Source organism: Balaenoptera physalus (assembly GCF_965194825.1).
Source record: "Balaenoptera physalus genome assembly, chromosome: 1".
NCBI lineage: Eukaryota > Metazoa > Chordata > Mammalia > Artiodactyla > Balaenopteridae > Balaenoptera > Balaenoptera physalus.
In genome coordinates, this window is record NC_138882.1 from 127,451,286 (window position 1) to 127,465,998 (window position 14,713).

General features: G+C 40.3%; 1 protein-coding gene across 6 annotated transcripts in view; it reads left to right on the plus strand.

Moving 5' to 3' along the window:
* ADGRL4 (adhesion G protein-coupled receptor L4) overlaps positions 1 to 14,713 on the plus strand; it is a 135,666-nt gene that overhangs the window by 26,650 nt on the left and 94,303 nt on the right. The gene's annotated exons all lie outside the window — the stretch shown is intronic.

Below are 14,713 nucleotides of genomic sequence, written 5' to 3' on the forward strand. Positions count from 1 at the left end.
AAATTTTCAATAGAGGCATTAATTGTTGTTTTATAGTCAATAATCTCTTTATACTTATCCTTTTAAACAATCAGATGGTTGCTTTAAGAATAAAGAAGTATGAAGTTAATATGAATTTAAGCAAGGTTTTAGATTATAACCCATAATACACTTTCATTATTGTGTTTAGAAAAGAAAACTTAAGTCTTACTGATGACTGGAGATAAAGTTTTCAAAAAAAGATTCCAGCGATTCATAAATTATGATCCAAGGACTTACTACTACTAATGCCTTAATATTTGCAGATCAATTCCTTTATTAATTGAAAAAAATTGTCCTTACAACAATATTAAAACCGAATGACACACTTACAAATATGACACACTTAGAGAATAGAATTTAAAATAAAATTTTGACATACGGTAAGTATTCAAATCTGGAATACCAAGTACAAATAATAAATATAGGAGGGAAAAAATGGCTATAGTTTATTTCAAAGTAGATTTCAGCAGATGAAGCATTGTAATGGAGACCCGCTTTGAAAATCTGTACCTCAACTTTTTAGATTCAGACACTGCTGACACTTTGAACCAAGATCGATCAAAAGAAGCAGAGCCATAGAAGAAGCAGAGCTTCTGAGGAAGGCATCCCTGGGATCGAATCCTGGTTCCATCATTTGCTAGCTGTCATATTTGGACCAGTTTCTATGTCTTTGGTATATCAATAGTCTTATCAACTTCAAAATATTTGTTGAGGATAAAAGAAGATAATAAAAACATAGCACTTAGTTATGATACTGACCATATAGAAAGGCCTCAGTAAGTGAACTATTATTAATTTAAATCTGTCAGTCACTTTCTGCTGCATTGTTTTGGGTAGGTTCATTCTTTTTCTACTTTCCCAAACTATCCAGAAAATCAGATGAAGATCATCTAGGCAGTTATGTTATAACAACAAGGTGCTCTTCTGCTTTTCCCAGATTCCACGAACAGCAACACATATGAGCACTTAACCATATACCTAGAATAAGGGTATATTAGTCCCTACTTGCTAATAGTTTATTAATCCTCAACTTACATTTTAGGATTCCTGTGTCTGAAGGAAAAAAAAATTAATCATTTACTTATTAGTAAGCTTTCTTTTTTTTTAATACATCTTTATTGGAGTATAATTGCTTCACAATGTGGTGATAGTTTCTGCCGAACAACAAAGTGAATCAGCTGTATGCATACACATATCCCCATATACCCTCCCTTTTTTTTTTTTTTTTTTAACATCTTTATTGAAGTATAATTGCCTTACAATGGTGTGTTAGCTTCTGCTTTATAACAAAGTGAATCAGTTATACATATACAATATGTTCCCATTTCTCTTCCCTCTTGCATCTCCCTCCCTCCCACCCTCCCCATCCCATCCCTCTAGGTGGTCACAAAGCACCGAGCTGATCTCCCTGTGCTATGCGGCTGCTTCCCACTAGTTATCTATTTTACATTTGGTAGTGTATATATGTCCATGACACTCTCTTACCCTGTCACATCTCACCCCACCCCCTCCCCATATCCTCAAGTCCATTCTCTAGTAGGTCTGTGTCTTTATTCCCGTCTTGCCACTAGGTTCTTCATGGCCTTTTTTTTTTTTTTTTTTTCCCTTAGATTCCGTATATATGTGTTAGCATACTGTATTTGTTTTTCTCTTTCTGACTTACTTCACTCTGTATGACAGACTCTAACTCCATCCACCTCATTACAAATACCTCCATTTCATTTCTTTTTATGGCTGAGAAATATTCCATTGTATATATGTGCCACATCTTCTTTATCCATTCATCTGTCGATGGACATTTAGATTGCTTCCATGTCCTGGCTATTGTAAATAGAGCTGCAATGAACATTTTGGTACATGACTCTTTTTGACCTATGGTTTTCTCAGGGTATATGCCCAGTAGTGGGATTGCTGGGTCGTATGGTAGCTCTATTTGTAGTTTTTTAAGGAACCTCCATACTGTTCTCCATAGTGGCTGTATCAATTTACATTCCCACCAACAGTGCAAGAGTGTTCCCTTTCCTCCACACCCTCTCCAGCATTTATTGTTTCTAGATTTTTTGATGATGGCCATTCTGACCGGTGTGAGATGATATCTCATTGTAGTTTTGATTTGCATTTCTCTAATGATTAATGATGTTGAGCATTCTTTCATGTGTCTGTAGGCCATCTGTATATCTTCTTTGGAGAAATGTCTATTTAGGTCTTCTGCCCATTTTTGGATTGGGTTGTTCGTTTTTTTGTTATTGAGCTGCATGAGCTGCTTGTAAATCTTGGAGATTAATCCTTTGTCAGTTGCTTCATTTGCAAATATTTTCTCCCATTCTGATGGTTGTCTTTTGGTCTTGTTTATGGTTTCCTTTGCTGTGCAAAAGCTTTTAAGTTTCATTAGGTCCCATTTGTTTATTTGTGTTCTTAATTCCATTTCTCTGGGAGCTGGGTCAAAAAGAATCTTGCTGTGATGTATGTCATAGAGTGTTCTGCCTATGTTTTCCTCTAAGAGTTTGATAGTGTCTGGCCTTACACTTAGGTCTTTAATCCATTTTGAGTTTATTTTTGTGCATGGTGTCAGGGAGTGTTCTAATTTCATACTTTTACATGTACCTGTCCAATTTTCCCAGCACCACTTATTGAAGAGGCTGTCTTTTCTCCACTGTATATGCTTGCCTCCTTTATCAAAAATAAGGTGCCCATATGTGTGTGGGTTTATCTCTGGGCTTTCTATCCTGTTCCATTGATCTATATTTCTGTTTTTGTGCCAGTACCAAACTGTCTTGATTACTGAAGCTTTGTAATATAGTCTGAAGTCAGGGAGCCTGATTCCCCCAGCTCCATTTTTCGTTCTCAAGATTGCTTTGGCTATTCGGGGTCTTTTGTGTTTCCATACAAATTGTGAAATTTTTTGTTCTAGTTCTGTGAAAAATGCCAGTGGTAGTTTGATAGGGATTGCATTGAATCTGTAGATTGCTTTGGGTAGTAGAGTCATTTTCACAATGTTGATTCTTCCAATCCAGGAACATGGTATATCTCTCCATCTATTTGTATCATCTTTAACTTCTTTCATCAGTGTCTTATAATTTTCTGCATACAGGTCTTTTGTCTCCTTAGGTAGGTTTATTCCTAGATATTTTATTCTTTTTGTTGCAATGGTAAATGGGAGTGTTTTCTTAATTTCACTTTCAGATTTTTCGTCATTAGTGTATAGAAATGCAAGAGATTTCTGTGCATTAATTTTGTATCCTGCTACTTTACCAAATTCATTGATTAGCTCTAGGAGTTTTCTGGTAGCATCTTTAGGATTCTCTATGTATAGTATCATGTCATCTGCAAATAGTGACAGCTTTACTTCTTTTCCGATTTGGATTCCTTTTATTTCTTTGTCTTCTCTGATTGCTGTGGCTAACACTTCCAAAACTATGTTGAATAATAGTGGTGAGAGTGGGCAACCTTGTCTTGTTCCTGATCTTAGAGGAAATGGTTTCACTTTTTCACCATTGAGGACAATGTTGGCTGTGGGTTTGTCATATATGGCCTTTATTATGTTGAGGAAAGTTCCCTCTATGCCTACTTTCTGCAGGGCTTTTATCATAAATGGGTGTTGAATTTTGTCAAAAGCTTTCTCTGCATCTATTGAGATGATCATATGGTTTTTCTCCTTCAATTTGTTAATATGATGTATCACATTGATTGATTTGCGTATATTGAAGAATCCTTGCATTCCTGGGATAAACCCCACTTGATCATGGTGTATGATCCTTTTAATGTGCTGTTGGATTCTGTTTGCTAGTATTTTGTTGAGGATTTTTGCATCTATGTTCATCAGTGATATTGGCCTGTAGTTTTCTTTCTTTGTGACATCTTTGTCTGGTTTTGGTATCAGGGTGATGGTGGCCTCGTAGAATGAGTTTGGGAGTGTTCCTCCCTCTGCAATATTTTGGAAGAGTTTGAGAAGGATAGGTGTTAGCTCTTCTCTAAATGTTTGATAGAATTCACCTGTGAAGCCATCTGGTCCTGGGCTTTTGTTTGTTGGAAGGTTTTTAATCACAGTTTCAATTTCAGTGCTTGTGATTGGTCTGTTCATATTTTCTATTTCTTCCTGGTTCAGTCTCGGCAGTTTGTGCATTTCTAAGAATCTGTCCATTTCTTCCAGGTTGTCCATTTTATTGGCATAGAGTTGCTTGTAGTAATCTCTCATGATCTTTTGTATTTCTGCAGTGTCAGTGGTTACTTCTCCTTTTTCATTTCTAATTCTATTGATCTGAGTCTTCTCCCTTTTTCTCTTGATGAGTCTGGCTAATGGTTTATCAATTTTGTTTATCTTCTCAAAGAACCAGCTTTTAGTTTCATTGATTTTTGCTATTGTTTCCTTCATTTCTTTTTCATTTATTTCTGACCTGATCTTTATAATTTCTTTCCTTCTGCTGGCTTTGGGGTTTTTTTGTTCTTCTTTCCCTAATTGCTTTAGGTGCAAGGTTAGGTTGTTTATTCGAGATGTTTCCTGTTTCTTGAGGTAGGCTTGTATTGCTATAAACTTCCCTCTTAGCACTGCTTTTGCTGCGTCCCATAGGTTTTGGGTCGTCGTATCTCCATTGTCATTTGTTTCTAGGTATTTTTTGATTTCCCCTTTGATTTCTTCAGTGATCACTTCGTTATTAAGTAATGTATTGTGTAGCCTCCATGTGTTTGTATTTTTTACAGATCTTTTCCTGTAATTGATATCTAGTCTCATAGCGTTGTGGTCGGAAAAGATACTTGATACGATTTCAATTTTCTTAAATTTACCAAGGCTTGATTTGTGACCCAAGATATGATCTATCCTGGAGAATGTTCCATGAGCACTTGAGAAAAATGTGTATTCTGTTGTTTTTGGGTGGAATGTCCTATAAATATCAATTAAGTCCATCTTGTTTAATGTATCATTTAAAGCTTGTGTTTCCTTATTTATTTTCATTTTGGATGATCTGTCCATTGGTGAGAGTGGGGTGTTAAAGTCCCCTACTATGATTGTGTTGCTGTCGATTTCCCCTTTTATGGCTGTTAGTATTTGCCTTATGTATTGAGGTGCTCCTATGTTGGGTGCATAAATATTTACAATTGTTATACCTTCCTCTTGGATCGATCCCTTGATCATTATATAGTGTCCTTCTTTGTCTCTTGTAATAGTCTTTATTTTAAAGTCTATTTTGTCTGATATGAGAATTGCTACTCCAGCTTTCTTTTGATTTCCATTTGCATGGAATATCTTTTTCCATCCCCTCACTTTCAGTCTATATGTGTCTCTAGGTCTGAAGTGGGTCTCTTGTAGACAGCATATATATGGGTCTTGTTTTTGTATCCATTCAGCCAGCCTGTGTCTTTTGGTGGGAGCATTTAATCCATTTACATTCAAGGTAATTATCGATATGTATGTTCCTATTCCCATTTTCTTAAATGTTTTGGGTTTGTTATTGTAGGTGTTTTCCTTCTCTTGTGTTTCTTGCCTAGAGAAGTTCCTTTAGCATTTGTTGTAAAGCTGGTTTGGTGGTGCTGAACTCTCTCAGCTTTTGCTTGTCTGTAAAGGTTTTAATTTCTCCATCGAATCTGAATGAGATCCTTGCTGGGTAGTGTAATCTTGGTTGTAGGTTTTTCTCCTTCATCACTTTAAGTATATCCTGCCACTCCCTTCTGGCTTGCAGAGTTTCTGCTGAAAGATCAGATGTTAACCTTATGGGGATTCCCTTGTGTGTTATTTGTTTTTTTTCCCTTGCTGCCTTTAATATGTTTTCCTTATATTTAATTTTTGACAGTTTGATTAATATGTGTCTTGGTGTGTTTCTCCTTGGGTTTATCCTGTATGGGACTCTCTGTGCTTCCAGGACTTGATTAACTATTTCCTTTCCCATATTAGGGAAGTTTTCAACTATAATCTCTTCAAATATCTTCTCAGTCCCTTTCTTTTTCTCTTCTTCTTCTGGGACCCCTATAATTCAAATGTTGTGCGTTTAATGTTGTCCCAGAGGTCTCTGAGACTGTCCTCAGTTCTTTTCATTCTTTTTTCTTTATCCTGCTCTGCAGTAGTTAGTTATTTCCACCATTTTATCTTCCAGGTCACTTATCCTTTCTTCTGCCTCAGTTATTCTGCTATTGATCCCATCTAGAGTATTTTTAATTTCATTTATTGTGGTTTTCATCATTGCTTGGTTCCTCTTTAGTTCTTCTACGTCCTTGTTAAATGTTTCTTGCATTTTGTCTATTCTATTTCCAAGATTTTGGATCATCCTTACTATCATTATTCTGAATTCTTTTTCAGGTAGACTACCTATTTCCTCTTCATTTGTTAAGTCTGGTATGTTCTGACCCTGCTCCTTCATCTGCTGTGTGTTTTTCTGTCGTCTCATTTTGCTTATCTTACTGTGTTTGGGGTCTCCTTTTCACAGGCTGCAGGTTCGTAGTTCCTGTTGTTTTTGGTATCTGTCCCCAGTGGCAAGGTTGGTTCAGTGGGTTGTGTAGGCTTCCTGGTGGAGGGAACTAGTGCCTGAGCTCTGGTGGATGAGGTTGGATCTTGTCTTTCTGGTGGGCACGTCCACGTCTGGTGGTGTATTTTGGGGTGTCTGTGGCCTTATTATGATTTTAGGCAGCCTCTCTGCTAATGGATGGGGCTGTGTTCCTGTCTTGCTAGTTGTTTGGCATAGGGTGTCCAGCACTGTAGCTTGCTGGTCGTTGAGTGAAGCTGGGTCTTGATGTTGAGATGGAGATCTCTGAGAGATTTTTGCCGTTTGGTATTACGTGGAGCTGGGAGGTCTCTTGTGGACCAGTTTCCTGAAGTTGGCTCTCCCACCTCAGAGGCACGGCCCTGATGCCTGGCTGGAGCACCAAGAGCCTTTCGTCCACACGGCTCAGAGTAAAAGGGAGAAAAACAGAAAGAAAGAAAGAAAGAAAGAGGCTATAATATAGTGAAGTAAAATAAAGCTATTGTAAAGCAAAGCTATACAGACAAAATCACACCCAGAAGCATATACATATACACTCACAAATAAAAGGAAAAGGGGAAAAATTAATATATCCTGCTCCCAAAGTCCACCTCCTGAATTTGGGATGATTCGTTGTCTATTCAGGTAGTCAACAGATGCAGGCACATCAAGTTGTTTGTGGAGTTTTAATCCTCTGCTTCTAAGGCTGCTGGGAGAGATTTCCCCTTATCTTCCCTGTTCGCACAGCTCCTGGGGTTCAGCTTTGGATTTGGACCCGCCTCTGCGTGTAGGTCGCCTGAGGGCGTCTATTCCCCGCCCAGACAGGACGGGGTTAAAGGAGCAGCTGCTTCGGGGGCTCTGGCTCACTCAGGCCGCGGGGAAGGAGGTGTACAGAGGAGGCGGGGTGAGCCTGCGGCGGCCGAGGCCAGCGTGACGTTGCACCAGCCTGAGGCGGGCAGTGCGTTCTCCCGGGGAACTTGTCCCCGGATCACGGGACCCTGGCAGTGGTGGGCTGCACAGGCTCCCGGGAGGGGCGATGTGGAGAGTGACCTGTGCTCACACACAGGCTTTTTGGAGGCGGCAGCAGCAGCCCCAGCGTCTCACGCCCGTCTCTGGGGTCCGTGCTGATCGCCGCGGCTCGCGCCTTTCTCTGGAGTTCGTTTAGGCGGCGCTCTGAATCCCCTCTCCTTGCGCTCAGCGAAACAAAGAGGCAAGAAAAAGTCTCTTGCCTCTTCGGCAGCTGCAGACCTTTTCCCGGACTCCCTCCCAGCCAGTTGTGGTGCGCTAACCCCTTCAGGCTGTGTTCACGCCGCCAGCCCCAGTCCTCTCCCTGCGATCCGACCGAAGCCCGAGCCTCAGCTCCCAGCCCCGCCCGCCGAGCAGACAAGCCTCTCGGGCTGGTGAGTGCTGCTCGGCGCCGAGCCTCTGTGCGGGAGTCTCTCCGCTTTTCCCTCTGCGCCCCTGTTGCTGTGGGGTCTGCGCTGGTCGCCGTGGCTCGCGCCCTTCTCTGGAGTTCATTTAGGTGGCACTCTGAATCCCCTCTCCTTGCGCTCAGCGAAACAAAGAGGCAAGAAAAAGTCTCTTGCCTCTTCGGCAGCTGCAGACTTTTTCCTGGTCTCCCTCCCAGCCAGCTGTTGTGCGCTAATCCCTTCAGGCTGTGTTCACGCCGCCAGCCTCAGTCCTCTCCCTGCGATCCGACGGAAGCCGAGCCTCAGCTCCCAGCCCCGCCCGCCCCGGCGGGGGAGCAGACAAGCCTCTCGGGTTGCTGAGTGCTGCTCGGCGCCGAGCCTCTGTGCGGGAATCTCTCCGTTTTTCCCTCTGCGCCCCTGTTGCTGTGGGATCCGCGCTGGTAGCTGCGGCTCGCGCCCATCTCTGAAGTTCGTTTAGGCGGCGCTCTGAATCCCCTCTCCTCGCGCACCAGGAAACAAAGAGGGAAGAAAAAGTCTCTTGCCTCTTCGGCTGCAGACTTTTTCCCGGACTCCCTCTCGGCTAGCTGTGGTGCACTAACCCCTTCAGGCTGTTTTCACGCCGCCAACCCCAGTCCTCTCCCTGCGATCCGACCGAAGCCCGAGCCTCAGCTCCCAGCCCCGCCCGCCCCGGCGGGTGAGCAGACAAGCCTCTCGGGCTGGAGAGTGCTGCTCGGCGCCGAGCCTCCGTGCGGGAACCTCTCCGCTTTGCCCTCCGCACCCTTGTGGCTGCGCTCTCCTCCGTGGCTCCGAAGCTTCCCCCCTCTGCCACCCGCAGTCTCTGCCCGCGAAGGGGCTTCCTAGTGCGTGGAAATCTTTCCTCCTTCACGGCTCCCTCCCACTGGTGCAGGTGCCGTCCCTATTCTTTTGTCTCTGTTATTTCTTTTTTCTTTTGCCCTACCCAAGTACGGGGGGAGTTTCTTGCCTTTTTGGAGGTCGGACGTTTTCTGCCAGCGTTCAGTGGGTGTTCTGTAGGAGCAGTTCCACGTGTAGATGTATTTCTACTGTATCTGTGGGAAGGAAGGTGATCTCCGCGTCTTACTCTTCCGCCATCTTCCCGAGGCCCCTACCCTCCCTTTTGAGCCTCCCTCCCACACTCCCTATCCCATGCCTCTAGGTGGTCACAAAGCACTGAGCTGATCTCCCTGTGCTATGTGGCTGCTTCCACCAGCCATCCATTTTACATTTGGTAGTGTATGTATGTCAGTGCTACTCTCTCACTTACGTCCCAGCCTCCCCTTCCCCACTGTGCCCTCAAGTCCATTCTCAATGTCTGCATCTTTATTTCTGCCCTACCACTAGGTTCATCACTACCATTTTTCTAGATTCCATATATATGCATTAGCATACGGTATTTGTTTTTCTCTTTCTGACTTACTTTACTGTGTATGACAGACTCTAGGTCTATCCACCTCATTACAAATAACTCAATTTCGTTCCTTTTTATGGCTGAGTAACATTTCATTGTATGTATGTGCCACATCTTCTTTATCCATTCTGTCGATGGACATTTAGGTTATTTCCATGTCCTAGCTATTGTAAATAGTGCTGCGATGAACATTGCATTACATGTATCTTTTTGAATTATGGTTTTCTCAGGTATATGACCAGTAGTGGGATTGCTGGGTCATAGGGCAGTTCTATTTTTAGTTTTTTAAGTAATCTCCAAACAGTTCTCCATAGTGACTGTATCAATTTACATTCCCACCAACAGTGCATGAGGGTTCCCTTTTCTCCACACCTTCTCCAGCATTTATCCTTTCTAGGTTTTTTGATGATGGCCATTCTGACTGGTGGGAGGTGATACCTCATTGTGGTTTTGATTTGCATTTCTCTAATGATTAGAGATGTTGAACATCTTTTCATGTGTTTGCTGGCCATCTGTATGTCTTCTTTGGAGAAATGTCTATTTAGGTCTTCTGCCCACTTTTGGATTACGTTGTTTTTTTTTTTTTTGATATTGAGCTGCATGAGCTGCTTGTATATTCTGGAGATTAATCCTTTGTCAGTTGCTTCATTTGTAAATATTTTCTCCCATACTGAGAGTTGTGTTTTCGTCTTATTTATAGTTTCCTTTGCTATGCAAAAGCTTTGAAGTTTCACTGGGTCCCATTTGTTTAGTTTTGTTTTTATTTCCATTACTCTAGAAGGTGGGTCAAAAAGGATCTTGCTGTGATTTATGTCATTGAGTGTTCTGCCTATGTTTTCCTCTAAGAGTTTTATACTGTCTGGCCTTACATTTAGGTCTTTAACACAATTTGAGTTTATTTTTGTGCATGGTGTTAGGAAGTGTTCTAATTTCATTCTTTTAATGTAGCTGTCCAGTTTTCCCAGCACCACTTATTGAAGAGGCTGTCTTTTCTCCATTGTATATTCTTGCCTCCTTTGTCAAACATAAGGTAACCATATGTGCGTGGGTTTATCTCTGGGCTTTCTATCCTGTTCCACTGATCTATATTTCTGTTTTTGTGCCAGCACCATACTCTCTTGATTACTGTAGCTTTGTAGTATAGTCTGAAGTCAGGGAGCCTGATTCCTCCAGCTCCGTTTTACTTTCTCAAGATTGTTTTGGCAATTCGGCTTCTTTTGTGTTCCCATACAAATTGTAAAATTTTTTGTTCTAGTTCTGTGAAAACTGCCATTGGTAATTTGATAGGGATTGCATTGAATCTATAGATTGCTTTGGGCAGTATAGTGATTTTCACAGTGTTGATCCCTCCAATCCAAGAACATGGTATATCTCTCCATCTGATTGTGTCATCTTTAATTTCTTTCACCAGTGTCTTATAGTTTTCTGCATACAGATCTTTTGCCTTCTTAAGTAGGTTTATTCCTAGGTATTTTATTCTTTTTGTTGCAATGGTAAATGGGAGTGTTTCCTTAATTCCTCATTCAGATTTTTGTTAGTGTATAGGAATGCAAGAGATTTCTGTGCATTAATTTTGTATCCTGCTACTTTACCAAATTCATTGATTAGCTCTAGTAGTTTTCTGGTGGCATCTTTAGGATTTTCTGTGTATAGTATCATGTCATCTGCAAACAGTGACAGTTTTACTTCTTCTTTCCAATTTGGATTCCTTTTATTTCTTTTTCTTCTATGATTGTAATGGCTAAAACATCCAAAACTATGTTGAATAATAGTGGTGAGAGTGGGCAGTCTTATCTTTTCCTGATCTTAGAGGAAATGCTTTCAGTTTTTTTACCATGGAGAATGATGGCAGTGGGTTTGTCATATATGGCCTTTAGTATGTTGAGGTAGCTTCCCTCTATGCCCACTTTCTGGAGGGTTTTTATCATAAATGGGTGTTGAATTTTGTGAAAAGTTTTTCTGCATCTATTGAGATGATCATATGGTTTTTCTCCTTCAATTTGTTAATATGGTGTATCACATTGATTGATTTGCATATATTGAAGAAACCTTGCATTCCTGGGATAAACCCCACTTGATCATGGTGTATGATCCTTTTGATGTGCTGTTGGATTCTGTTTGCTAGTATTTTGTTGAGGATTTTTGCATCTATGTTCATCAGGGATATTGGTCTGTAATTTTCTTTTTTTGTGACATCTATTTCTGGTTTTGGTATCAGGGTGATGGTGGCCTCGTGGAATGAGTTTGGGAGTATTCCTCCCTCTGCTATGTTTTGGAAGAGTTTGAAAAGGATAGGTGTTAGCTCTTTTCTAAATGTTTGATAGAATTCGTCCGTGAAGACATCTGGCCGTGGGCTTTGGTTTGTTGGAAGATTTTTTTTTTTTAATTTTTTTTTTTAACTTTTTTTTGGGGTTTATTTAGTTATTTAGTTATTATTTATGGCTGTGTTGGGTCTTCGTTTCTGTGCGAGGGCTTTCTCTAGTTGCAGCAAGTGGGGGCCACTCTTCATCGCGGTGCGTGGGCCTCTCACTATCGCGGCGTCTCTTCTTACGGAGCACAGGCTCCAGATGCGCAGGCTCAGTAATTGTGGCTCACGGGCCTAGTTGCTCTGCGGCATGTGGGATCTTCCCAGACCAGGGCTCGAACCCATGTCCCCTGCATTGGCAGGCAGATTCTCAACCACTGCGCCACCAGGGAAGCCCCTTGTTGGAAGATTTTTAATCACAGTTTCAATTTCAGTGCTTGTGATTGGTCTGTTCATATTTTCTATTTCTTGCTGATTCTGTCTGGAAGGTAGTACTTATCTAAGAATTTGTCCATTTCTTCCAGGTTGTCCATTTTACTGGCATATAGTTGCTTGTAGTAGTCTCTCATGATCTTTTGTATTTCTGTGTTGTCAGTTGTTACTTCTCCTTTTTCGTTTCTAATTCTGTTGATTTGAGTCTTCTCCCTTTTTTTCCTGATGAGTCTGGCTAATGGTTTACCAATTTTTCTTATCTTCTCAAGGAACCAGCTTATAGTTTTATTGATCTTTGCTATCGTTTCTTTCATTTCTTTTTCATTTATTTCTGATCTGATCTTTATGCTTTCTTTCCTTCTGTTAACTTTGGGGTTTTTTGTTCTTCTTTCTCTAATTGCTTTAGGTGTAAGGTTAGGTTATTTGAGATTTTTTCTTGTTTCTTGAGGTAAGATTGTATTGCTATAAACTTCCCTCTTAGAGCTGCTTTTGCTGCATCCCATAGTTTTTGGGTCGTCATATTTCATTGTCATTTGTTTCTGGGTAGTTTTTGATTTCTTCAGTGAGAAATCAAGAAATCAAGAATCCATAGAATAACCTCCTAGGACAGCACTTATCAGGATTTTCAGTGTCTTGGAGAAATGACATGTGTTCATTGACAAGAACTCGTTGAGAGGAATGATTGGAATTACTCTATTATGATTCTGCTCTTCCAAGGCTGTTCAAGCATTCATCAATGTAACATCTCATTCTGAATGAGGATAGATTTGAGTGAAAATGTGTCAAGACACCTTTATTCAGTTCAGCAACATTTCTGAGTTATGGTTTAACTTATGTCACCCCAAGATGATCAAATATTTACTCACTGCATTTGAACCATCTGCACTTTCTTGGAAACTTTTCCAATAAGTGAAAAATAAGCTAAATACAAATTCATTTGATTAAGAATAAAAAGTCATCTTTCTGAAACTAAATCTCAACTAAATATTTTTTAAAAGTCAAAACAAACATCGTAGCACTTGGCCAGTGGAGAAAATCCCAATCAGTCTCTCCTAAGTCTAAATTTACTCTATTTTTTTTTAAACTTGTCATTTCAAAATTATTGTCAAGGAGGGGCTTCCCTGGTGGCGCAGTGGTTGAGAATCTGCCTGCCAATGCAGGGGACACGGGTTCGAGCCCTGGTCTGGGAAGATCCCACATGCCGCGGAGCAACTAGTCCCGTGAGCCACAACTACTGAGCCTGCGCGTCTGGAGCCTGTGCTCCGCAACAAGAGACGCCGCAATAGTGAGAGGCCCACGCACCGCGATGACGAGGGGCTCCCGTTTGCTGCAACTAGAGAAAGCCCTCGCACAGAAACGAAGACCCAATGCAGCCAAAAATAAATAAATAAATAAATAAATAAATAAATAAATAAATAATATGGGAAGGATTGGCTTAAAAAAAAAAAAATTGTTGTCAAGGAGCTGATGATGAATTTAACTTTTGAAAAATGTGATAAAGTGTTTAAACCCTTAATATAATAACATTTATTTGCTTTTCATTACTTTTATTTCGTAACTTGGCAAGAAAGTATCAGGTTATGTCATAATTTTTCACTTTTAAATTTTAAAAAATTTTTAATTCTAATACATTTGTAACTTTCATTCTAATTTTTCAATATTCCTAAATTATAGACACACAAAAAATGCAGCTGCTATTAAAAATATTTTAAAGAATATGATAATACCTTATCGTAAATTTAAAAATCCATACTGTAATTAGTGTAGATTACGTTTTTTAATGATAGAGCAACAAGGTTGAATCAAATCAGGTGTTCTTTGGTGTAGTTTGCCATTCATTAATTCATGCATTCATTCACTCAAAAAATACATGTTGAGCACCTATGATGTGATAGGCACTTTGTAGGGTTAAATATAAAGCAGTGAATAAGTATATGTAGCTGTTATGGATTCTAGAAGGATAGAGAAACATTTAAACCACAATTACACAATGATTACTTAATCATTTGAGTGGTTCCAGTGATCATGGAAGCTTCATAAGGAGACAATGTTTAAACTGAGGGTTGAGCTGGGAATTAGTTTGATGAAGCATGTGCTTGAGGATAGAAATGGCAGGTAGGAATGAGCATTGTATGCACATATGAAAACTCTAATGAACGATAAAGAAATACAAATTCTAAGAACAAATATAAGTTGCTGAAGTAGTTAGTGAAATGCTGTAGTTGTAGAACATGTATCTAAAATGTAGGTCAGTGGTCATATTATGTAGGGCCCTGATGTTATCCATAGAAAAAAATGGATTCTATTTTCAAATATTCACCTTTTCTTCTACAAAGTAAATGAATTGAAGGCCAGCAAAGTGTGGAAGCAGGCTCAGCAAGTGGAGGATGTCTCATGGGTCAGGGATAGTGAATTTTGGCTTAGTCAAAATTAGTGACCAAAAAGACGGAAGAAAACAGATAGGAGTGATATTTAAAATGTAGGGATCTATAGGTCTTGATGATGAATTGGATGTTCCAGGTGAGAAACAGGGAGATGTGAAGGATATCTCTTAGGTTTGTAGTATGAACAATTGGGTGGATATTGATGCATTTGATGAGAAAAGGAAATATACATGAAGAAAAATCATTAGTTTTGTTTTGTATGGTATCACTGTCATGCTATTCATACA